This window comes from Cavia porcellus, unplaced genomic scaffold (assembly GCF_034190915.1).
Source record: "Cavia porcellus strain 051 isolate PalLab524CR breed Dunkin Hartley unplaced genomic scaffold, mCavPor4.1 scaffold_30, whole genome shotgun sequence".
NCBI classification, from domain to species: Eukaryota; Metazoa; Chordata; class Mammalia; order Rodentia; family Caviidae; genus Cavia; species Cavia porcellus.
This window is the reverse complement of record NW_026947513.1, coordinates 2,965,592-2,988,924: the sequence shown is the minus strand read 5'-3', so window position 1 is coordinate 2,988,924 and position 23,333 is coordinate 2,965,592.

The following is a 23,333-nucleotide window of genomic DNA, read 5'->3' as shown; positions in this document are numbered from 1 at the left end:
AGGGTTAGGGTTAGGGTTAGGGTTAGGCAGGGTGAGGGTTAGGGTTAAGGTTAAGTTTAAGGTTAGGGTTAAGGTTAGGGTTAGAAGTTAGGTTAGGGTTAGGGTTAGGGTTAGCGTTAGGTTTAAGGTTAGGATTAGGGTTAGATTTAGGGTTAGGGTTAGGTTTAGGTGTAGGGTTAGGGTTAGGGTTAGGGTTTATTGATAGGATTAGAGTTAGGGTTATGGTTAGGGTTAGAGTTCAGGATTGGTGTTAGGGTAATGGTAAGTGTTACGGTTAGGGTAAAGCTTAGAGGTTAGGATTTGTTTCTGAGTTAGGGTTAGGTTGAGGGTTAGGGTTAGGGATATTGTTAGAGGTTATAGTTAGGGTTAGGGTTAGGGTAATGGTTAGGGTTCCCTTCGGTTTATGGTTAGGGTTGGGTTAGGGTTGTGGTTCGGGTTAGGTTTAGGGTTAGGTGTAGATGGTTAAAGTTAGGGTTAGGCTTCAGGCTTAGGATTAGTGTTAGGGTTAGGTTTAGGGTTAGGGTTAGGGTTAGGATTAGTGTAAGGTTAAGGGTTTTGCCTTAGGGGTTAGGATTAGTTTTAGGGTTAGGTTTAGGGTTAGGATTAGGGTTAGAGTGTTAGGGTTAGGGATAGAGTTGGGATTAGGTTTAGGGTTAGGGTTAGGTTTAGAGGTAAGAGTTAGCATCAGTGTTAGGGTTATGGTTAGGGTTAGGGTTCGAGTTAGAGGCTTGTGTTAGGGTTAGGGTTAGAGTTTAGGGTTAGGGTTAGTGTTATTGTTAGGGTTAGTATTAGGGTTAGAGTTTAGGGTTAGGGTTAGGTTTAGTGTTTGGATTAGGTTTAGGGTTAGGGTTTATTGTTAGGATTAGGGTTAGGGTTAAGGTTAGGGCTAAGTTTAGTGGTTAGGGTTAGGGTTAGGGTTCAGGGTTAGGATTAGGGTTAGGTTTAGGTTTAGGGATAGGGTTAGCGTTAGTGTATGGTTTAGGGTTTTGCCTTAGGGGTTAGGTTTACGTTTAGGTCACGTTTAGGTTTAGGGTTAGGGTTAGGTTTAGGATTACGCTTTTGCCTTATGGGTTAGTATTAGGTTTAGTGTTAGCAATAGGGCTAGGGTTAGTGTTTGGTCTAGGTTTAGGGTTAGGGTTAAGGTTAGGGTTAGATGGTTAGGGTTAGGGTTAAGGTTAGGGTTAGGGTTATGGTTAGAGGTTATATTTAGGGTTAGGGTTAGGTTTCAGATTAGGGTTAGGTTTAGGGTTAGTAGTAGGGTTTTGCCTTAGGGGTTAGGATTAGGATTAGGATTAATTTAGCGTAAGGGTTAGGATTAGTGTTTAGGTTAGGGTTATGGTTAGATTGTTACGGTTATGGTTAGGGTTAGGGTTATGGTTAGGGATATGTTTAGAGGTTATAGTTAGGGTTAGGGTTAGTGTTATGGTTAGGGTTCGGTTCGTCTTATGGTTAGGATTATAGGTTAGAATTATGGTTAGGGTTAGGATTAGGGTTAGGGTCAAGGTTATTGTTAGAGTTTAGAATTAGTGTTAGTGTTTGAGTAAGGGTTACGGTTAGAATTACATTTAGGGTTAGGTTTAGAGTTAGAGGTTAGTGTTCGGGTTAGGGTTAGGGTGAAAATTTAGGGTTAGGTTTAGCATTAGTTTTAGGGTTAGGGTTAGGGTTCGGGTTAGGTTTCGGGTTAGGGTTAGGGTTAGGATTAGGGTTAAGTGAGGGTTAGGGTTAGGGTTACTGTTAGGGTTAGGTTTAGAATTAGAGGTTAGTGTTATTGTTAGGGTTAAAGTTTAGGGTTAGATTTAGGGTTAGTGTTAGTGTTAGGGTTCAGGTAATGTTGCGGGTTAGAGTTAGGGTTAGGTTTAATTTTAGGGTTAGGCTTAGGTTTAGGTTTAGGGTTTTGCCTTAGGGGTTAGTATTAGGGTTTGGTTTAGGTTTACGGTTAGTGTGCGTGTTAGGGTTAGAGTTTAGGATTAGCGTTAGGGTAAGGAATAGGTTTAGTGTTAGGGTTAGTGTTAGGGTTACAGGTATGGGTTAGGTTTAGGGTTAGTTTTAGGGTTACGGTTAGGGTTTATGGTTATGGTTAGGGTTAGGTTTAGGGTTAGGGTTAGGGATAGAGGGTTAGGGTTAGGGATAGAGTTAGGATTAGAGTTAGGGTTAGGGTTAGAATTAAGAGTTAGCATCAGTGTTAGGGTTAGGGTTAGGGTTCGAGTTAGAGGGTTGTGTTAGCGTTAGGGTTAGAGTTTAGGGTTAGGGTTAGTGTTATTGTTAGTGTTAGTATGAGGGTTAGAATTTAGGGTTAGCGTTAGGTTAGGGTTAGTGTAGAGCTAGATTTAGGTTTAGAGGTTAGTGTAAGGGTTAGGGTTAGGGTTAGGGTTAGGGTTAGCGATAATGTTAGGGTTAGGGTTAGGTTTAGTGTTAGGTTTACAGTTAGGTGTATGTTTAGGGTTATGGTTAGGGTTAGGGTTAGAAGATAGGTTTACTGTTAGGTTAGTGTTAAGGTTAGGGTTAGGGTGATGGTTAGAGTTTAGCGTTAGGAATAGGGTTAGTGTTAAAGTTTCGGTTACGGTTCGAGTTTAGGGTTATGGGTAGCGCAAGTGTTAGTGTTAGGGTTAGGTTTAGGGTTATGGTTAGAGGTTAGCGTTAGATTGAGGGTTAGAGTTACGGTTTGCGTTAGGGTTATGGTTAGGGTTAGGGTTAGAGTTTGGGTTAGGGTTGAAGCTTAGGTTTAATGTTCGGGTTAATGTTAGAAGTTAGCTTTACGGTTATGATTAGGGCTAGGATTAGGTTTATGTTGAGGTTTATGGTCAGGAGTAGGGTTAGGGTTAGGAGTTAGGTTTGTTTTAGGGTTAGGCTTGGTGTTAGATTTAGGGATAGAGGTTAGGTTTAGTGTTAGTGTTAGGGTTAGGGTTTGGTTTAGGGTTCCAGTTAGTGTTCGGGTGTGGGTTAGGGTTAGGGTTAGGGTTAGGGTTAGGCAGGGTGAGGGTTAGGGTTAGGGTTAAGTTTAAGGTTAGGGTTAAGGTTAGGGTTAGAAGTTAGGTTAGGGTTAGGGTTAGGGTTAGGGTTAGGTTTAAGGTTAGGATTAGGGTTAGATTTAGGGTTAGGGTTAGGTTTAGGTGTAGGGTTAGGGTTAGGGTTAGGGATTATTGATAGGATTAGAGTTAGGGTTAGGGTTAGGGTTTATTGATAGGATTAGAGTTAGGGTTATGGTTAGGGTTAGAGTTCAGGATTGGTGTTAGGGTAATGGTAAGTGTTACGGTTAGGGTAAAGCTTAGAGGTTAGGATTTGTTTCTGAGTTAGGGTTAGGTTGAGGGTTAGGGTTAGGGATATTGTTAGAGGTTATAGTTAGGGTTAGGTTTAGGGTAATGGTTAGGGTTCCCTTCGGTTTATGGTTAGGGTTGGGTTAGGGTTATGGTTAGGGTTAGGTTTAGGGTTAGGGTTATACGGTTAAAGTTAGGGTTAGGCTTCAGGCTTAGGATTAGTGTTAGGGTTAGGTTTAGGGTTAGGGTTAGGGTTAGGATTAGTGTAAGGTTAAGGGTTTTGCCTTAGGGGTTAGGATTAATTTTAGGGTTAGGTTTAGGGTTAGGGTTAGGGTTAGAGGGTTAGGGTTAGGGATAGAGTTGGGATTAGGTTTAGGGTTAGGGTTAGGTTTAGAGGTAAGAGTTAGCATCAGTGTTAGGGTTATGGTTAGGGTTAGGGTTCGAGTTAGAGGCTTGTGTTAGGGTTAGGGTTAGAGTTTAGGGTTAGGGTTAGTGTTATTGTTAGGGTTAGTATTAGGGTTAGAGTTTAAGGTTAGGGTTAGGTTTAGTGTTTGGATTAGGTTTAGGGTTAGGGTTTATTGTTAGGATTAGGGTTAGGGTTAAGGTTAGGGCTAAGTTTAGTGGTTAGGGTTAGGGTTAGGCCTCAGGGTTAGGATTAGGGTTAGGTTTAGGTTTAGGGATAGGGTTAGCGTTAGTGTATGGTTTAGGGTTTTGCCTTAGGGGTTAGGATTAGTGTTACGTTTAGGTTTAGGTTTAGGGTTAGGTTTAGGATTACGCTTTTGCCTTAGGGGTTAGTATTAGGTTTAGTGTTAGCAATAGGGCTAGGGTTAGTGTTTGGTCTAGGTTTAGGGTTAGGGTTAAGGTTAGGGTTAGATGGTTAGGGTTAGGGTTAAGGTTAGGGTTAGGGTTATGGTTTGAGGTTATATTTAGGGTTAGGGTTAGATTTCAGATTAGGGTTAGGTTTAGGGTTAGTAGTAGGGTATTGCCTTAGGGGTTAGGATTAGGATTAGGATTAGGATTAATTTAGCGTAAGGGTTAGGATTAGTGTTTAGGTTAGGGTTATGGTTAGATTGTTACGGTTATGGTTAGGGTTAGGGTTATGGTTAGGGATATGGTTAGAGGTTATAGTTAGGGTTAGGGTTAGTGTTATGGTTAGGGTTCGGTTCGTCTTATGGTTAGGATTATAGGTTAGAATTATGGTTAGGGTTAGGATTAGGGTTAGGGTCAAGGTTATTGTTAGAGTTTAGAATTAGTGTCAGTGTTCGAGTAAGGGTTACGGTTAGAGTTACATTTAGGGTTAGGTTTAGAGTTAGAGGTTAGTGTTCGGGTTAGGGTTAGGGTGAAAATTTAGGGTTAGGTTTAGCATTAGTTTTAGGGTTAGGGTTAGGGTTCGGGTTAGGTTTCGGGTTAGGGTTAGGGTTAGGATTAGGGTTAAGTGAGGGTTAGGGTTAGGGTTACTGTTAGGGTTAGGTTTAGAATTAGAGGTTAGTGTTAGGGTTAGGGTTAAAGTTTAGGGTTAGATTTAGGGTTAGTGTTAGTGTTAGGGTTCGGGTAATGTTGCGGGTTAGAGTTAGGGTTAGGTTTAATTTTAGGGTTAGGCTTAGGTTTAGGTTTAGGGTTTTGCCTTAGGGGTTAGTATTAGGGTTTGGTTTAGGTTTACGGTTAGTGTGCGTGTTAGGGTTAGAGTTTAGGATTAGCGTTAGGGTAAGGAATAGGTTTAGTGTTAGGGTTAGTGTTAGGGTTACAGGTATGGGTTAGGTTTAGGGTTAGTTTTAGGGTTACGGTTAGGGTTTATGGTTATGGTTAGGGTTAGGTTTAGGGTTAGGGTTAGGGTTAGAGGGTTAGGGTTAGGGATAGAGTTAGGATTAGAGTTAGGGTTAGGGTTAGAGTTAAGAGTTAGCATCAGTGTTAGGGTTAGGGTTAGGGTTCGAGTTAGAGGGTTGTGTTAGCGTTAGGGTTAGAGTTTAGGGTTAGGATTAGTGTTATTGTTAGTGTTAGTATGAGGGTTAGAATTTAGGGTTAGCGTTAGGTTAGGGTTAGTGTAGAGCTAGATTTAGGTTTAGAGGTTAGTGTAAGGGTTAGGCTTAGGGTTAGGGTTAGCGATAATGTTAGGGTTAGGGTTAGGTTTAGTGTTAGGTTTACAGTTAGGTGTATGTTTAGGGTTATGGTTAGGGTTAGGGTTAGAAGATAGGTTTACTGTTAGGTTAGTGTTAAGGTTAGGGTTAGGGTGATGGTTAGAGTTTAGCGTTAGGAATAGGGTTAGTGTTAAAGTTTCGGTTACGGTTCGAGTTTAGGGTTATGGGTAGCGCAAGTGTTAGTGTTAGGGTTAGGTTTAGGGTTATGGTTAGAGGTTAGCGTTAGATTGAGGGTTAGAGTTAGGGTTTGCGTTAGGGTTATGGTTAGGGTTAGGGTTAGAGTTTGGGTTAGGGTTGAAGCTTAGGTTTAATGTTCGGGTTAGTGTTAGAAGTTAGCTTTACGGTTATGATTAGGGCTAGGATTAGGTTTATGTTGAGGTTTATGGTCAGGAGTAGGGTTAGGGTTAGGAGTTAGGTTTGTTTTAGGGTTAGGCTTGGTGTTAGATTTAGGGATAGAGGTTAGGTTTAGTGTTAGTGTTAGGGTTAGTGTTTGGTTTAGGGTTCCAGTTAGTGTTCGGGTGTGGGTTAGGGTTAGGGTTAGGGTTAGGGTTAGGCAGGGTGAGGGTTAGGGTTAGGGTTAAGTTTAAGGTTAGGGTTAAGGTTAGGGTTAGAAGTTAGGTTAGGGTTAGGGTTAGGGTTAGGGTTAGGTTTAAGGTTAGGATTAGGGTTAGATTTAGGGTTAGGGTTAGGTTTAGGTGTAGGGTTAGGGTTAGGGTTAGGTATTATTGATAGGATTAGAGTTAGGGTTAGGGTCACGGTTTATTGATAGGATTAGAGTTAGGGTTATGGTTAGGGTTAGAGTTCAGGATTGGTGTTAGGGAAATGGTAAGTGTTACGGTTAGGGTAAAGCTTAGAGGTTAGGATTTGTTTCTGAGTTAGGGTTAGGTTGAGGGTTAGGGTTAGGGATATTGTTAGAGGTCATAGTTAGGGTTAGGGTTAGGGTAATGGTTAGGGTTCCCTTCGGTTTATGGTTAGGGTTGGGTTAGGGTTGTGGTTCGGGTTAGGTTTAGGGTTAGGTGTAGACGGTTAAAGTTAGGGTTAGGCTTCAGGCTTAGGATTAGTGTTAGGGTTAGGTTTAGGGTTAGGGTTAGGGTTAGGATTAGTGTAAGGTTAAGGGTTTTTCCTTAGGGATTAGGATTAGTTTTAGGGTTAGGTTTAGGGTTAGGATTAGGGTTAGAGTGTTAGGGTTAGGGATAGAGTTGGGCTTAGGTTTAGGGTTAGGTTAGGTTTAGAGGTAAGAGTTAGCATCAGTGTTAGGGTTATGGTTAGGGTTAGGGTTCGAGTTAGAGGCTTGTGTTAGGGTTAGGGTTAGAGTTTAGGGTTAGGGTTAGTGTTATTGTTAGGGTTAGTATTAGGGTTAGAGTTTAGGGTTAGGGTTAGGTTTAGTGTTTGGATTAGGTTTAGGGTTAGGGTTTATTGTTAGGATTAGGGTTAGGGTTAAGGTTAGGGCTAAGTTTAGTGGTTAGGGTTAGGGTTAGGGTTCAGGGTTAGGATTAGGGTTAGGTTTAGGTTTAGGGATAGGGTTAGCGTTAGTGTATGGTTTAGGGTTTGCCTTAGGGGTTAGGATTAGTGTTACGTTTAGGTTTAGGGTTAGGGTTAGGTTTAGGATTACGCTTTTGCCTTAGGGGTTAGTATTAGGTTTAGTGTTAGCAATAGGGCTAGGGTTAGTGTTTGGTCTAGGTTTAGGTTAGGGTTAAGGTTAGGGTTAGATGGTTAGGGTTAGGGTTAAGGTTAGGGTTAGGGTTATGGTTAGAGGTTATAGTTAGGGTTAGGGTTAGGTTTCAGATTAGGGTTAGGTTTAGGGTTAGTAGTAGGGTTTTGCCTTAGGGGTTAGGATTAGGATTAGGATTAATTTAGCGTAAGGGTTAGGATTAGTGTTTAGGTTAGGGTTATGGTTAGATTGTTACGGTTATGGTTAGGGTTAGGGTTAGGTTAGGGATATGTTTAGAGGTTATAGTTAGGGTTAGGTTAGTGTTATGGTTAGGGTTCGGTTCGTCTTATGGTTAGGATTATAGGTTAGAATTATGGTTAGGGTTAGGATTAGGGTTAGGGTCAAGGTTATTGTTAGAGTTTAGAATTAGTGTTAGTGTTTGAGTAAGGGTTACGGTTAGAATTACATTTAGGGTTAGGTTTAGAGTTAGAGGTTAGTGTTCGGGTTAGGGTTAGGGTGAAAATTTAGGGTTAGGTTTAGCATTAGTTTTAGGGTTAGGGTTAGGGTTCGGGTTAGGTTTCGGGTTAGGGTTAGGGTTAGGATTAGGGTTAAGTGAGGGTTAGGGTTAGGGTTACTGTTAGGGTTAGGTTTAGAATTAGAGGTTAGTGTTATTGTTAGGGTTAAAGTTTAGGGTTAGATTTAGGGTTAGTGTTAGTGTTAGGGTTCAGGTAATGTTGCGGGTTAGAGTTAGGGTTAGGTTTAATTTTAGGGTTAGGCTTAGGTTTAGGTTTAGGGTTTTGCCTTAGGGGTTAGTATTAGGGTTTGGTTTAGGTTTACGGTTAGTGTGCGTGTTAGGGTTAGAGTTTAGGATTTAGCGTTAGGGTAAGGAATAGGTTTAGTGTTAGGGTTAGTGTTAGGGTTACAGGTATGGGTTAGGTTTAGGGTTAGTTTTAGGGTTACGGTTAGGGTTTATGGTTATGGTTAGGGTTAGGTTTAGGGTTAGGGTTAGGGATAGAGGGTTAGGGTTAGGGATAGAGTTAGGATTAGAGTTAGGGTTAGGGTTAGAATTAAGAGTTAGCATCAGTGTTAGGGTTAGGGTTAGGGTTCGAGTTAGAGGGTTGTGTTAGCGTTAGGGTTAGAGTTTAGGGTTAGGGTTAGTGTTATTGTTAGTGTTAGTATGAGGGTTAGAATTTAGGGTTAGCGTTAGGTTAGGGTTAGTGTAGAGCTAGATTTAGGTTTAGAGGTTAGTGTAAGGGTTAGGGTTAGGGTTAGGGTTAGGGTTAGCGATAATGTTAGGGTTAGGGTTAGGTTTAGTGTTAGGTTTACAGTTAGGTGTATGTTTAGGGTTATGGTTAGGGTTAGGGTTAGAAGATAGGTTTACTGTTAGGTTAGTGTTAAGGTTAGGGTTAGGGTGATGGTTAGAGTTTAGCGTTAGGAATAGGGTTAGTGTTAAAGTTTCGGTTACGGTTCGAGTTTAGGGTTATGGGTAGCGCAAGTGTTAGTGTTAGGGTTAGGTTTAGGGTTATGGTTAGAGGTTAGCGTTAGATTGAGGGTTAGAGTTACGGTTTGCGTTAGGGTTATGGTTAGGGTTAGGGTTAGAGTTTGGGTTAGGGTTGAAGCTTAGGTTTAATGTTCGGGTTAATGTTAGAAGTTAGCTTTACGGTTATGATTAGGGCTAGGATTAGGTTTATGTTGAGGTTTATGGTCAGGAGTAGGGTTAGGGTTAGGAGTTAGGTTTGTTTTAGGGTTAGGCTTGGTGTTAGATTTAGGGATAGAGGTTAGGTTTAGTGTTAGTGTTAGGGTTAGGGTTTGGTTTAGGGTTCCAGTTAGTGTTCGGGTGTGGGTTAGGGTTAGGGTTAGGGTTAGGGTTAGGCAGGGTGAGGGTTAGGGTTAGGGTTAAGTTTAAGGTTAGGGTTAAGGTTAGGGTTAGAAGTTAGGTTAGGGTTAGGGTTAGGGTTAGGGTTAGGTTTAAGGTTAGGATTAGGGTTAGATTTAGGGTTAGGGTTAGGTTTAGGTGTAGGGTTAGGGTTAGGGTTAGGGATTATTGATAGGATTAGAGTTAGGGTTAGGGTTAGGGTTTATTGATAGGATTAGAGTTAGGGTTATGGTTAGGGTTAGAGTTCAGGATTGGTGTTAGGGTAATGGTAAGTGTTACGGTTAGGGTAAAGCTTAGAGGTTAGGATTTGTTTCTGAGTTAGGGTTAGGTTGAGGGTTAGGGTTAGGGATATTGTTAGAGGTTATAGTTAGGGTTAGGTTTAGGGTAATGGTTAGGGTTCCCTTCGGTTTATGGTTAGGGTTGGGTTAGGGTTATGGTTAGGGTTAGGTTTAGGGTTAGGGTTATACGGTTAAAGTTAGGGTTAGGCTTCAGGCTTAGGATTAGTGTTAGGGTTAGGTTTAGGGTTAGGGTTAGGGTTAGGATTAGTGTAAGGTTAAGGGTTTTGCCTTAGGGGTTAGGATTAATTTTAGGGTTAGGTTTAGGGTTAGGGTTAGGGTTAGAGGGTTAGGGTTAGGGATAGAGTTGGGATTAGGTTTAGGGTTAGGGTTAGGTTTAGAGGTAAGAGTTAGCATCAGTGTTAGGGTTATGGTTAGGGTTAGGGTTCGAGTTAGAGGCTTGTGTTAGGGTTAGGGTTAGAGTTTAGGGTTAGGGTTAGTGTTATTGTTAGGGTTAGTATTAGGGTTAGAGTTTAAGGTTAGGGTTAGGTTTAGTGTTTGGATTAGGTTTAGGGTTAGGGTTTATTGTTAGGATTAGGGTTAGGGTTAAGGTTAGGGCTAAGTTTAGTGGTTAGGGTTAGGGTTAGGCCTCAGGGTTAGGATTAGGGTTAGGTTTAGGTTTAGGGATAGGGTTAGCGTTAGTGTATGGTTTAGGGTTTTGCCTTAGGGGTTAGGATTAGTGTTACGTTTAGGTTTAGGTTTAGGGTTAGGTTTAGGATTACGCTTTTGCCTTAGGGGTTAGTATTAGGTTTAGTGTTAGCAATAGGGCTAGGGTTAGTGTTTGGTCTAGGTTTAGGGTTAGGGTTAAGGTTAGGGTTAGATGGTTAGGGTTAGGGTTAAGGTTAGGGTTAGGGTTATGGTTTGAGGTTATATTTAGGGTTAGGGTTAGATTTCAGATTAGGGTTAGGTTTAGGGTTAGTAGTAGGGTATTGCCTTAGGGGTTAGGATTAGGATTAGGATTAGGATTAATTTAGCGTAAGGGTTAGGATTAGTGTTTAGGTTAGGGTTATGGTTAGATTGTTACGGTTATGGTTAGGGTTAGGGTTATGGTTAGGGATATGGTTAGAGGTTATAGTTAGGGTTAGGGTTAGTGTTATGGTTAGGGTTCGGTTCGTCTTATGGTTAGGATTATAGGTTAGAATTATGGTTAGGGTTAGGATTAGGGTTAGGGTCAAGGTTATTGTTAGAGTTTAGAATTAGTGTCAGTGTTCGAGTAAGGGTTACGGTTAGAGTTACATTTAGGGTTAGGTTTAGAGTTAGAGGTTAGTGTTCGGGTTAGGGTTAGGGTGAAAATTTAGGGTTAGGTTTAGCATTAGTTTTAGGGTTAGGGTTAGGGTTCGGGTTAGGTTTCGGGTTAGGGTTAGGGTTAGGATTAGGGTTAAGTGAGGGTTAGGGTTAGGGTTACTGTTAGGGTTAGGTTTAGAATTAGAGGTTAGTGTTAGGGTTAGGGTTAAAGTTTAGGGTTAGATTTAGGGTTAGTGTTAGTGTTAGGGTTCGGGTAATGTTGCGGGTTAGAGTTAGGGTTAGGTTTAATTTTAGGGTTAGGCTTAGGTTTAGGTTTAGGGTTTTGCCTTAGGGGTTAGTATTAGGGTTTGGTTTAGGTTTACGGTTAGTGTGCGTGTTAGGGTTAGAGTTTAGGATTAGCGTTAGGGTAAGGAATAGGTTTAGTGTTAGGGTTAGTGTTAGGGTTACAGGTATGGGTTAGGTTTAGGGTTAGTTTTAGGGTTACGGTTAGGGTTTATGGTTATGGTTAGGGTTAGGTTTAGGGTTAGGGTTAGGGTTAGAGGGTTAGGGTTAGGGATAGAGTTAGGATTAGAGTTAGGGTTAGGGTTAGAGTTAAGAGTTAGCATCAGTGTTAGGGTTAGGGTTAGGGTTCGAGTTAGAGGGTTGTGTTAGCGTTAGGGTTAGAGTTTAGGGTTAGGATTAGTGTTATTGTTAGTGTTAGTATGAGGGTTAGAATTTAGGGTTAGCGTTAGGTTAGGGTTAGTGTAGAGCTAGATTTAGGTTTAGAGGTTAGTGTAAGGGTTAGGCTTAGGGTTAGGGTTAGCGATAATGTTAGGGTTAGGGTTAGGTTTAGTGTTAGGTTTACAGTTAGGTGTATGTTTAGGGTTATGGTTAGGGTTAGGGTTAGAAGATAGGTTTACTGTTAGGTTAGTGTTAAGGTTAGGGTTAGGGTGATGGTTAGAGTTTAGCGTTAGGAATAGGGTTAGTGTTAAAGTTTCGGTTACGGTTCGAGTTTAGGGTTATGGGTAGCGCAAGTGTTAGTGTTAGGGTTAGGTTTAGGGTTATGGTTAGAGGTTAGCGTTAGATTGAGGGTTAGAGTTAGGGTTTGCGTTAGGGTTATGGTTAGGGTTAGGGTTAGAGTTTGGGTTAGGGTTGAAGCTTAGGTTTAATGTTCGGGTTAGTGTTAGAAGTTAGCTTTACGGTTATGATTAGGGCTAGGATTAGGTTTATGTTGAGGTTTATGGTCAGGAGTAGGGTTAGGGTTAGGAGTTAGGTTTGTTTTAGGGTTAGGCTTGGTGTTAGATTTAGGGATAGAGGTTAGGTTTAGTGTTAGTGTTAGGGTTAGTGTTTGGTTTAGGGTTCCAGTTAGTGTTCGGGTGTGGGTTAGGGTTAGGGTTAGGGTTAGGGTTAGGCAGGGTGAGGGTTAGGGTTAGGGTTAAGTTTAAGGTTAGGGTTAAGGTTAGGGTTAGAAGTTAGGTTAGGGTTAGGGTTAGGGTTAGGGTTAGGTTTAAGGTTAGGATTAGGGTTAGATTTAGGGTTAGGGTTAGGTTTAGGTGTAGGGTTAGGGTTAGGGTTAGGTATTATTGATAGGATTAGAGTTAGGGTTAGGGTTACGGTTTATTGATAGGATTAGAGTTAGGGTTATGGTTAGGGTTAGAGTTCAGGATTGGTGTTAGGGAAATGGTAAGTGTTACGGTTAGGGTAAAGCTTAGAGGTTAGGATTTGTTTCTGAGTTAGGGTTAGGTTGAGGGTTAGGGTTAGGGATATTGTTAGAGGTCATAGTTAGGGTTAGGGTTAGGGTAATGGTTAGGGTTCCCTTCGGTTTATGGTTAGGGTTGGGTTAGGGTTGTGGTTCGGGTTAGGTTTAGGGTTAGGTGTAGACGGTTAAAGTTAGGGTTAGGCTTCAGGCTTAGGATTAGTGTTAGGGTTAGGTTTAGGGTTAGGGTTAGGGTTAGGATTAGTGTAAGGTTAAGGGTTTTTCCTTAGGGATTAGGATTAGTTTTAGGGTTAGGTTTAGGGTTAGGATTAGGGTTAGAGTGTTAGGGTTAGGGATAGAGTTGGGCTTAGGTTTAGGGTTAGGGTTAGGTTTAGAGGTAAGAGTTAGCATCAGTGTTAGGGTTATGGTTAGGGTTAGGGTTCGAGTTAGAGGCTTGTGTTAGGGTTAGGGTTAGAGTTTAGGGTTAGGGTTAGTGTTATTGTTAGGGTTAGTATTAGGGTTAGAGTTTAGGGTTAGGGTTAGGTTTAGTGTTTGGATTAGGTTTAGGGTTAGGGTTTATTGTTAGGATTAGGGTTAGGGTTAAGGTTAGGGCTAAGTTTAGTGGTTAGGGTTAGGGTTAGGGTTCAGGGTTAGGATTAGGGTTAGGTTTAGGTTTAGGGATAGGGTTAGCGTTAGTGTATGGTTTAGGGTTTTGCCTTAGGGGTTAGGATTAGTGTTACGTTTAGGTTTAGGGTTAGGGTTAGGTTTAGGATTACGCTTTTGCCTTAGGGGTTAGTATTAGGTTTAGTGTTAGCAATAGGGCTAGGGTTAGTGTTTGGTCTAGGTTTAGGGTTAGGGTTAAGGTTAGGGTTAGATGGTTAGGGTTAGGGTTAAGGTTAGGGTTAGGGTTATGGTTAGAGGTTATAGTTAGGGTTAGGGTTAGGTTTCAGATTAGGGTTAGGTTTAGGGTTAGTAGTAGGGTTTTGCCTTAGGGGTTAGGATTAAGATTAGGATTAATTTAGCGTAAGGGTTAGGATTAGTGTTTAGGTTAGGGTTATGGTTAGATTGTTACGGTTATGGTTAGGGTTAGGGTTATGGTTAGGGATATGGTTAGAGGTTATAGTTAGGGTTAGGGTTAGTGTTATGGTTAGGGTTCGGTTCGTCTTATGGTTAGGATTATAGGTTAGAATTATGGTTAGGGTTAGGATTAGGGTTAGGGTCAAGGTTATTGTTAGAGTTTAGAATTAGTGTTAGTGTTCGAGTAAGGGTTACGGTTAGAGTTACATTTAGGGTTAGGTTTAGAGTTAGAGGTTAGTGTTCGGGTTAGGGTTAGGGTGAAAATTTAGGGTTAGGTTTAGCATTAGTTTTAGGGTTAGGGTTAGGGTTCGGGTTAGGTTTCGGGTTAGGGTTAGGGTTAGGATTAGGGTTAAGTGAGGGTTAGGGTTAGGGTTACTGTTAGGGTTAGGTTTAGAATTAGAGGTTAGTGTTAGGGTTAGGGTTAAAGTTTAGGGTTAGATTTAGGGTTAGTGTTAGTGTTAGGGTTCGGGTAATGTTGCGGGTTAGAGTTAGGGTTAGATTTAATTTTAGGGTTAGGCTTAGGTTTAGGTTTAGGGTTTTCCCTTAGGGGTTAGTATTAGGGTTTGGTTTAGGTTTACGGTTAGTGTGAGTGTTAGGGTTAGAGTTTAGGATTAGCGTTAGGGTAAGGAATAGGTTTAGTGTTAGGGTTAGTGTTAGGGTTACAGGTATGGGTTAGGTTTAGGGTTAGTTTTAGGGTTACGGTTAGGGTTTATGGTTATGGTTAGGGTTAGGTTTAGGGTTAGGGTTAGGGTTAGAGGGTTAGGGTTCGGGATAGAGTTAGGATTAGAGTTAGGGTCAGGGCTAGAGTTAAGAGTTAGCATCAGGGTTAGGGTTAGGGTTAGGGTTCGAGTTAGAGGGTTGTTTTAGCGTTAGGGTTAGAGTTTAGGGTTAGGGTTAGTGTTATTGTTAGTGTTAGTATTAGGGTTAGAGTTTAGGGTTAGCGTTAGGTTAGGGTTAGTGTAGAGCTAGATTTAGGTTTAGAGGTTAGTGTAAGGGTTAGGGTTAGGGTTAGGGTTAGGGTTAGCGATAATGTTAGGGTTAGGATTAGGTTTAGTGTTAGGTTTACAGTTAGGTGTATGTTTAGGGTTATGGTTAGGGTTAGGGTTAGAAGATAGGTTTACCATTAGGTTAGTGTTTAGGTTAGGGTTAAGGTGATGGTTAGAGTTTAGCGTTAGGAATAGGGTTAGTGTTAAAGTTTCGGTTACGGTTCGAGTTTAGGGTTATGGGTAGCGCAAGTGTTAGTGTTAGGGTTAGGTTTAGGGTTATGGTTAGAGGTTAGCGTTAGATTGAGGATTAGATTTAGGGTTTGCGTTAGGGTTATGGTTAGGGTTAGGGTTGAAGCTTAGGTTTAATGTTCGGGTTAGTGTTAGAGGTTAGCTTACGGTTATGATTAGGGCTAGGATTAGGTTTATGTTGAGGTTTACGGTCAGGATTAGGGTTAGGGTTAGGAGTTAGGTTTGTTTTAGGGTTAGGCTTGGTGTTAGATTTAGGGATAGAGATTAGGTTTAGTGTTAGTGTTAGGGTTAGGGTTAGGGTTTGGTTTAGGGTTCCAGTTAGTGTTCGGGTGTGGGTTAGGGTTAGGGTTAGGGTTAGGGTTAGGCAGGGTGAGGGTTAGGGTTAGGGTTAAGTTTAAGGTTAGGGTTAAGGTTAGGGTTAGAAGTTAGGTTAGGGTTAGGGTTAGGATTAGGTTTAAGGTTAGGATTAGGGTTAGATTTAGGGTTAGGGTTAGGTTTAGGTGTAGGGTTAGGATTAGGGTTACGGTTTATTGATAGGATTAGAGTTAGGGTTATGGTTAGGGTTAGAGTTCAGGATTGGTGTAAGGGTAATGGTAAGTGTTACGGTTAGGGTAAAGCTTAGAGGTTAGGATTTGTTTCTGAGTTAGGGTTAGGTTGAGGGTTAGGGTTAGGGATATTGTTAGAGGTTATAGTTAGGGTTAGGGTTAGGGTAATGGTTAGGGTTCCCTTCGGTTTATGGTTAGGGTTGGGTTAAGGTTGTGGTTCGGGTTAGGTTTAGGGTTAGGTGTAGACGGTTAAAGTTAGGGTTAGGCTTCAGGCTTAGAATTAGTGTTAGGGTTAGGTTTAGGGTTAGGGTTAGGGTTAGGTTTAGTGTAATGTTAAGGGTTTTGCCTTAGGGGTTAGGATTAGTTTTAGGGTTAGGTTTAGGGTTAGGGTTAGGTTTAGAGGTAAGAATTAGCATCAGTGTTAGGGTTATGGTTAGGGTTAGGGTTCGAGTTAGAGGCTTGTGTTAGGGTTAGGGTTAGAGTTTAGGGTTAGGGTTAGTGTTATTGTTCGGGTTAGTATTAGGGTTAGAGTTTAGGGTTAGGGTTAGGTTTAGGGTTTGGATTAATTTTAGGGTTAGGGTTTATTGTTAGGATTAGGGTTAGGGTTAAGGTTAGGGCTAAGTTTAGTGGTTAGGGTTAGGGTTAGCCTCAGGATTAGGATTAGGGTTAGGTTTAGGTTTAGGGATAGGGTTAGCGTTAGTGTATGGTTTAGGGTTTTGCCTTAGGGGTTAGGTTTACATTTAGGTTACATTTAGGTTTAGGGTTAGGGTTAGGTTTATGATTACGCTTTTGCCTTAGGGGTTAGTATTAGGTTTAGTGTTAGCAATAGGGCTAGGGTTAGTGTTTGGTCTAGGTTTAGGGTTAGGGTTAAGGTTAGGGTTAGATGGTTAGGGTTAGGGTTAAGGTTAGGGTTAGGGTTATGGTTTGAGGTTATATTTAGGGTTAGGGTTAGATTTCAGATTAGGGTTAGGTTTAGGGTTAGTAGTAGGGTATTGCCTTAGGGGTTAGGATTAGGATTAGGATTAATTTAGCGTAAGGGTTAGGATTAGTGTTTAGGTTAGGGTTATGGTTAGATTGTTACGGTTATGGTTAGGGTTAGGGTTATGGTTAGGGATATGGTTAGAGGTTATAGTTAGGGTTAGGGTTAGTGTTATGGTTAGGGTTCGGTTCGTCTTATGGTTAGGATTATAGGTTAGAATTATGGTTAGGGTTAGGATTAGGGTTAGGGTCAAGGTTATTGTTAGAGTTTAGAATTAGTGTTAGTGTTCGAGTAAGGGTTACGGTTAGAGTTACATTTAGGGTTAGGTTTAGAGTTAGAGGTTAGTGTTCGGGTTAGGGTTAGGGTGAAAATTTAGGGTTAGGTTTAGCATTAGTTTTAGGGTTAGGGTTAGGGTTCGGGTTAGGTTTCGGGTTAGGGTTAGGGTTAGGATTAGGGTTAAGTGAGGGTTAGGGTTAGGGTTACTGTTAGGGTTAGGTTTAGAATTAGAGGTTAGTGTTAGGGTTAGGGTTAAAGTTTAGGGTTAGATTTAGGGTTAGTGTTAGTGTTAGGGTTCGGGTAATGTTGCGGGTTAGAGTTAGGGTTAGATTTAATTTTAGGGTTAGGCTTAGGTTTAGGTTTAGGGTTTTCCCTTAGGGGTTAGTATTAGGGTTTGGTTTAGGTTTACGGTTAGTGTGAGTGTTAGGGTTAGAGTTTAGGATTAGCGTTAGGGTAAGGAATAGGTTTAGTGTTAGGGTTAGTGTTAGGGTTACAGGTATGGGTTAGGTTTAGGGTTAGTTTTAGGGTTACGGTTAGGGTTTATGGTTATGGTTAGGGTTAGGTTTAGGGTTAGGGTTAGGGTTAGAGGGTTAGGGTTCGGGATAGAGTTAGGATTAGAGTTAGGGTTAGGGCTAGAGTAAAGAGTTAGCATCAGGGTTAGGGTTAGGGTTAGGGTTCGAGTTAGAGGGTTGTTTTAGCGTTAGGGTTAGAGTTTAGGGTTAGGGTTAGTGTTATTGTTAGTGTTAGTATTAGGGTTAGAGTTTAGGGTTAGCGTTAGGTTAGGGTTAGTGTAGAGCTAGATTTAGGTTTAGAGGTTAGTGTAAGGGTTAGGGTTAGGGTTAGGGTTAGGGTTAGCGATAATGTTAGGGTTAGGATTAGGTTTAGTGTTAGGTTTACAGTTAGGTGTATGTTTAGGGTTATGGTTAGGGTTAGGGTTAGAAGATAGGTTTACCGTTAGGTTAGTGTTTAGGTTAGGGTTAAGGTGATGGTTAGAGTTTAGCGTTAGGAATAGGGTTAGTGTTAAAGTTTCGGTTACGGTTCGAGTTTAGGGTTATGGGTAGCGCAAGTGTTAGTGTTAGGGTTAGGTTTAGGGTTATGGTTAGAGGTTAGCGTTAGATTGAGGATTAGATTTAGGGTTTGCGTTAGGGTTATGGTTAGGGTTAGGGTTGAAGCTTAGGTTTAATGTTCGGGTTAGTGTTAGAGGTTAGCTTACGGTTATGATTAGGGCTAGGATTAGGTTTATGTTGAGGTTTACGGTCAGGATTAGGGTTAGGGTTAGGAGTTAGGTTTGTTTTAGGGTTAGGCTTGGTGTTAGATTTAGGGATAGAGATTAGGTTTAGTGTTAGTGTTAGGGTTAGGGTTAGGGTTTGGTTTAGGGTTCCAGTTAGTGTTCGGGTGTGGGTTAGGGTTAGGGTTAGGGTTAGGGTTAGGCAGGGTGAGGGTTAGGGTTAGGGTTAAGTTTAAGGTTAGGGTTAAGGTTAGGGTTAGAAGTTAGGTTAGGGTTAGGGTTAGGATTAGGTTTAAGGTTAGGATTAGGGTTAGATTTAGGGTTAGGGTTAGGTTTAGGTTTAGGGTTAGGATTAGGGTTACGGTTTATTGATAGGATTAGAGTTAGGGTTATGGTTAGGGTTAGAGTTCAGGATTGGTGTAAGGGTAATGGTAAGTGTTACGGTTAGGGTAAAGCTTAGAGGTTAGGATTTGTTTCTGAGTTAGGGTTAGGTTGAGGGTTAGGGTTAGGGATATTGTTAGAGGTTATAGTTAGGGTTAGGGTTAGGGTAATGGTTAGGGTTCCCTTCGGTTTATGGTTAGGGTTGGGTTAAGGTTGTGGTTCGGGTTAGGTTTAGGGTTAGGTGTAGACGGTTAAAGTTAGGGTTAGGCTTCAGGCTTAGAATTAGTGTTAGGGTTAGGTTTAGGGTTAGGGTTAGGGTTAGGTTTAGTGTAATGTTAAGGGTTTTGCCTTAGGGGTTAGGATTAGTTTTAGCGTTAGGTTTAGGGTTAGGGTTAGGTTTAGAGGTAAGAATTAGCATCAGTGTTAGGGTTATGGTTAGGGTTAGGGTTCGAGTTAGAGGCTTGTGTTAGGGTTAGGGTTAGAGTTTAGGGTTAGGGTTAGTGTTATTGTTCGGGTTAGTATTAGGGTTAGAGTTTAGGGTTAGGGTTAGGTTTAGGGTTTGGATTAATTTTAGGGTTAGGGTTTATTGTTAGGATTAGGGTTAGGGTTAAGGTTAGGGCTAAGTTTAGTGGTTAGGGTTAGGGTTAGCCTCAGGATTAGGATTAGGGTTAGGTTTAGGTTTAGGGATAGGGTTAGCGTTAGTGTATGGTTTAGGGTTTTGCCTTAGGGGTTAGGTTTACATTTAGGTTACATTTAGGTTTAGGGTTAGGGTTAGGTTTATGATTACGCTTTTGCCTTAGGGGTTAGTATTAGGTTTAGTGTTAGCAATAGGGCTAGGGTTAGTGTTTGGTCTAGGTTTAGGGTTAGGGTTAAGGTTAGGGTTAGATGGTTAGGGTTAGGGTTAAGGTTAGGGTTAGGGTTATGGTTTGAGGTTATATTTAGGGTTAGGGTTAGATTTCAGATTAGGGTTAGGTTTAGGGTTAGTAGTAGGGTATTGCCTTAGGGGTTAGGATTAGGATTAGGATTAATTTAGCGTAAGGGTTAGGATTAGTGTTTAGGTTAGGGTTATGGTTAGATTGTTACGGTTATGGTTAGGGTTAGGGTTATGGTTAGGGATATGGTTAGAGGTTATAGTTAGGGTTAGGGTTAGTGTTATGGTTAGGGTTCGGTTCGTCTTATGGTTAGGATTATAGGTTAGAATTATGGTTAGGGTTAGGATTAGGGTTAGGGTCAAGGTTATTGTTAGAGTTTAGAATTAGTGTAAGTGTTTGAGTAAGGGTTACGGTTAGAGTTACATTTAGGGTTAGGTTTAGAGTTAGAGGTTAGTGTTCGGGTTAGGGTTAGGGTGAAAATTTAGGGTTAGGTTTAGCATTAGTTTTAGGGTTAGCGTTAGGGTTCGGGTTAGGTTTCGGTTTAGGATTAGGGTTAGATTTAGGGTTAGGGTTAGGTTTTGGTGTAGGGTTAGGGTTAGGGTTAGGTTTTATTGATAGGATTAGAGTTAGGGTTAGGGTTAGGGTTTATTGATAGGATTAGAGTTAGGGTTATGGTTAGGGTTAGAGTTCAGGATTGGTGTTAGGGTAATGGTAATTGTTATGGTTGGGGTAAAGCTTAGAGGTTAGGATTTGTTTCTGAGTTAGGGTTAGGTTGAGGGTTAGGGTTAGGGATATTGTTAGAGGTTATAGTTAGGGTTAGGTTTAGGGTAATGGTTAGGGTTCCCTTCGGTTTATGGTTAGGGTTGGGTTAGGGTTATGGTTAGGGTTAGGTTTAGGGTTAGGGTTATACAGTTAAAGTTAGGGTTAGGCTTCAGGCTTAGGATTAGTGTTAGGGTTAGGTTTAGGGTTAGGGTTAGGGTTAGGATTAGTGTAAGGTTAAGGGTTTTGCCTTAGGGGTTAGGATTAGTTTTAGGGTTAGGTTTAGGGTTAGGGTTAGTGTTAGAGGGTTAGGGTTAGGGATAGAGTTGGGATTAGGTTTAGGGTTAGGGTTAGGTTTAGAGGTAAGAGTTAGCATCAGTGTTAGGGTTATGGTTAGGGTTAGGGTTCGAGTTAGAGGCTTGTGTTAGGGTTAGGGTTAGAGTTTAGGGTTAGGGTTAGTGTTATTGTTAGGGTTAGTATTAGGGTTAGAGTTTAGGGTTAGGGTTAGGTTTAGTGTTTGGATTAGGTTTAGGTTTAGGGTTTATTGTTAGGATTAGGGTTAGGGTTAAGGTTAGGGCTAAGTTTAGTGGTTAGGGTTAGGGTTAGGCCTCAGGGTTAGGATTAGGGTTAGGTTTAGGTTTAGGGATAGGGTTAGCGTTAGTGTATGGTTTAGGGTTTTGCCTTAGGGGTTAGGTTTACGTTTAGGTACGTTTAGGTTTAGGGTTAGGGTTAGGTTTAGGATTACGCTTTTGCCTTAGGGGTTAGTATTAGGTTTAGTGTTAGCAATAGGGCTAGGGTTAGTGTTTGGTCTAGGTTTAGGGTTAGGGTTAAGGTTAGGGTTAGATGGTTAGGGTTAGGGTTAAGGTTAGGGTTAGGGTTATGGTTAGAGGTTATATTTAGGGTTAGGGTTAGGTTTCAGATTAGGGTTAGGTTTAGGGTTAGTAGTAGGGTTTTGCCTTAGGGGTTAGGATTAGGATTAGGATTAATTTAGCGTAAGGGTTAGGATTAGTGTTTAGGTTAGGGTTATGGTTAGATTGTTATGGTTATGGTTAGGGTTAGGGTTATGGTTAGGGATATGGTTAGAGGTTATAGTTAGGGTTAGGGTTAGTGTAATGGTTAGGGTTCGGTTCATCTTATGGTGAGGATTATAGGTTAGAATTATGGTTAGGGTTAGGATTAGGGTTAGGGTCAAGGTTATTGTTAGAGTTTAGAATTAGTGTTAGTGTTCGAGTAAGGGTTACGGTTAGAGTTACATTTAGGGTTAGGTTTAGAGTTAGAGGTTAGTGTTCGGGTTAGGGTTAGGGTGAAAATTTAGGGTTAGGTTTAGCATTAGTTTTAGGGTTAGGGTTAGGGTTCGGGTTAGGTTTCGGGTTAGGGTTAGGGTTAGGATTAGGGTTAAGTGAGGGTTAGGGTTAGGGTTACTGTTAGGGTTAGGTTTAGAATTAGAGGTTAGTGTTAGGGTTAGGGTTAAAGTTTAGGGTTAGATTTAGGGTTAGTGTTAGTGTTAGGGTTCGGGTAATGTTGCGGGTTAGAGTTAGGGTTAGGTTTAATTTTAGGGTTAGGCTTAGGTTTAGGTTTAGGGTTTTGCCTTAGGGGTTAGTATTAGGGTTTGGTTTAGGTTTACGGTTAGTGTGAGTGTTAGGGTTAGAGTTTAGGATTAGCGTTAGGGTAAGGAATAGGGTTAGTGTTAGGGTTAGTGTTAGGGTTACAGGTATGGGTTAGGTTTAGGGTTAGTTTTAGGGTTACGGTTAGGGTTTATGGTTATGGCTAGGGTTAGGTTTAGGGTTAGGGTTAGGGTTAGAGGGTTAGGGTCAGGGATAGAGTTAGGATTAGAGTTAGGGTTAGGGTTAGAGTTAAGAGTTAGCATCAGTGATAGGGTTAGGGTTAGGGTTCGAGTTAGAGGGTTGTGTTAGCATTAGGGTTAGAGTTTAGGATTAGGGTTAGTGTTATTGTTAGTGTTAGTATGAGGGTTAGAGTTTAGGGTTAGCGTTAGGTTAGGGTTAGTGTAGAGCTAGATTTAGGTTTAGAGGTTAGTGTAAGGGTTAGGGTTAGGGTTAGGGTTAGGGTTAGCGATAATGTTAGGGTTAGGGTTAGGTTTAGTGTTAGGTTTACAGTTAGGTGTATGTTTAGGGTTATGGTTAGGGTTAGGGTTAGAAGATAGGTTTACTGTTAGGTTAGTGTTAAGGTTAGGGTTAGGGTGATGGTGAGAGGTTAGCGTTAGGAATAGGTTTAGTGTTAAAGTTTCGGTTACGGTTCGAGTTTAGGGTTATGGGTAGCGCAAGTGTTAGTGTTAGGGTTAGGTTTAGGGTTATGGTTAGAGGTTAGCGTTAGATTGAGGGTTAGATTTAGGGTTTGCTTTAGGTTTATGGTTAGGGTTAGGGTTAGAGTTTGGGTTAGGGTTGAAGCTTAGGTTTAATGTTCGGGTTAGTGTTAGAAGTTAGCTTTACGGTTATGATTAGGGCTAGGATTAGGTTCATGTTGAGGTATACGGTCAGAATTAGGGTTAGGGTTAGGAGTTAGGTTTGTTTTAGGGTTAGGCTTGGTGTTAGATTTAGGGATAGAGGTTAGGTTTAGTGTTAGTGTTAGTGTTAGAGTTAGGGTTTGGTTTAGGGTTCCAGTTAGTGTTCGGGTGTGTGTTAGGGTTAGGGTTAGGGTTAGGGTTAGGCAGGGTGAGGGTTAGGTTTAGGGTTAAGTTTAAGTTTAGGGTTAAGGTTAGGGTTAGAAGTTAGGTTAGGGTTAGGGTTAGGGTTAGGGTTAGGTTTAAGGTTAGGATTAGGGTTAGATTTAGGGTTAGGGTTAGGTTTAGGTGTAGGGTTAGGGTTAGGGTTAGGGTTTATTGATAGGATTAGAGTTAGGGTTAGGGTTAGGGTTTATTGATAGGATTAGAGTTAGGGTTATGGTTAGGGTTAGAGTTGAGGATTGGTGTTAGGGTAATGGTAAGTGTTACGGTTGGGGTAAAGCTTACAGTTTAGGATTTGTTTCTGAGTTAGGGTTAGGTTGAGGGTTAGGGTTAGGGATATTGTTAGAGGTTATAGTTAGGGTTAGGTTTAGGGTAATGGTTAGGGTTCCCTTCGGTTTATGGTTAGGGTTGGGTTAGGGTTATTGTTAGGGTTAGGTTTAGGGTTAGGGTTATACGGTTAAAGTTAGGGTTAGGCTTCAGGCTTAGGATTAGTGTTAGGGTTAGGTTTAGGGTTAGGGTTAGGGTTAGGATTAGTGTAAGGTTAAGGGTTTTGCCTTAGGGGTTAGGATTAGTTTTAGGGTTAGGTTTAGGGTTAGGGTTAGCGTTAGAGGGTTAGGGTTAGGGATAGAGTTGGGATTAGGTTTAGGGTTAGGGTTAGGTTTAGAGGTAAGAGTTAGCATCAGTGTTAGGGTTATGGTTAGGGTTAGGGTTAGGGTTAGGGTTAGAGGTAAGAGTTAGCATCAGTGTTAGGGTTATAGTTAGGGTTAGGGTTCGAGTTAGAGGCTTGTGTTAGGGTTAGTGTTAGAGTTTAGGGTTAGGGTTAGTGTTATTGTTAGGGTTAGTATTAGGGTTAGAGTTTAGGGTTAGGGTTAGGTTTAGTGTTTGGATTACGTTTAGGGTTAGGGTTTATTGTTAGGATTAGGGTTAGGGTTAAGGTTAGGGCTAAGTTTAGTGGTTAGGGTTAGGGTTAGAGTTCAGGGTTAGGATTAGGGTTAGGTTTAGGTTTAGGGATAGGGTTAGCGTTAGTGTATGGTTTAGGGTTTTGCCTTAGGGGTTAGGATTAGTGTTACGTTTAGGTTTAGGGTTAGGGTTAGGTTTAGGATTACGCTTTTGCCTTAGGGGTTAGTATT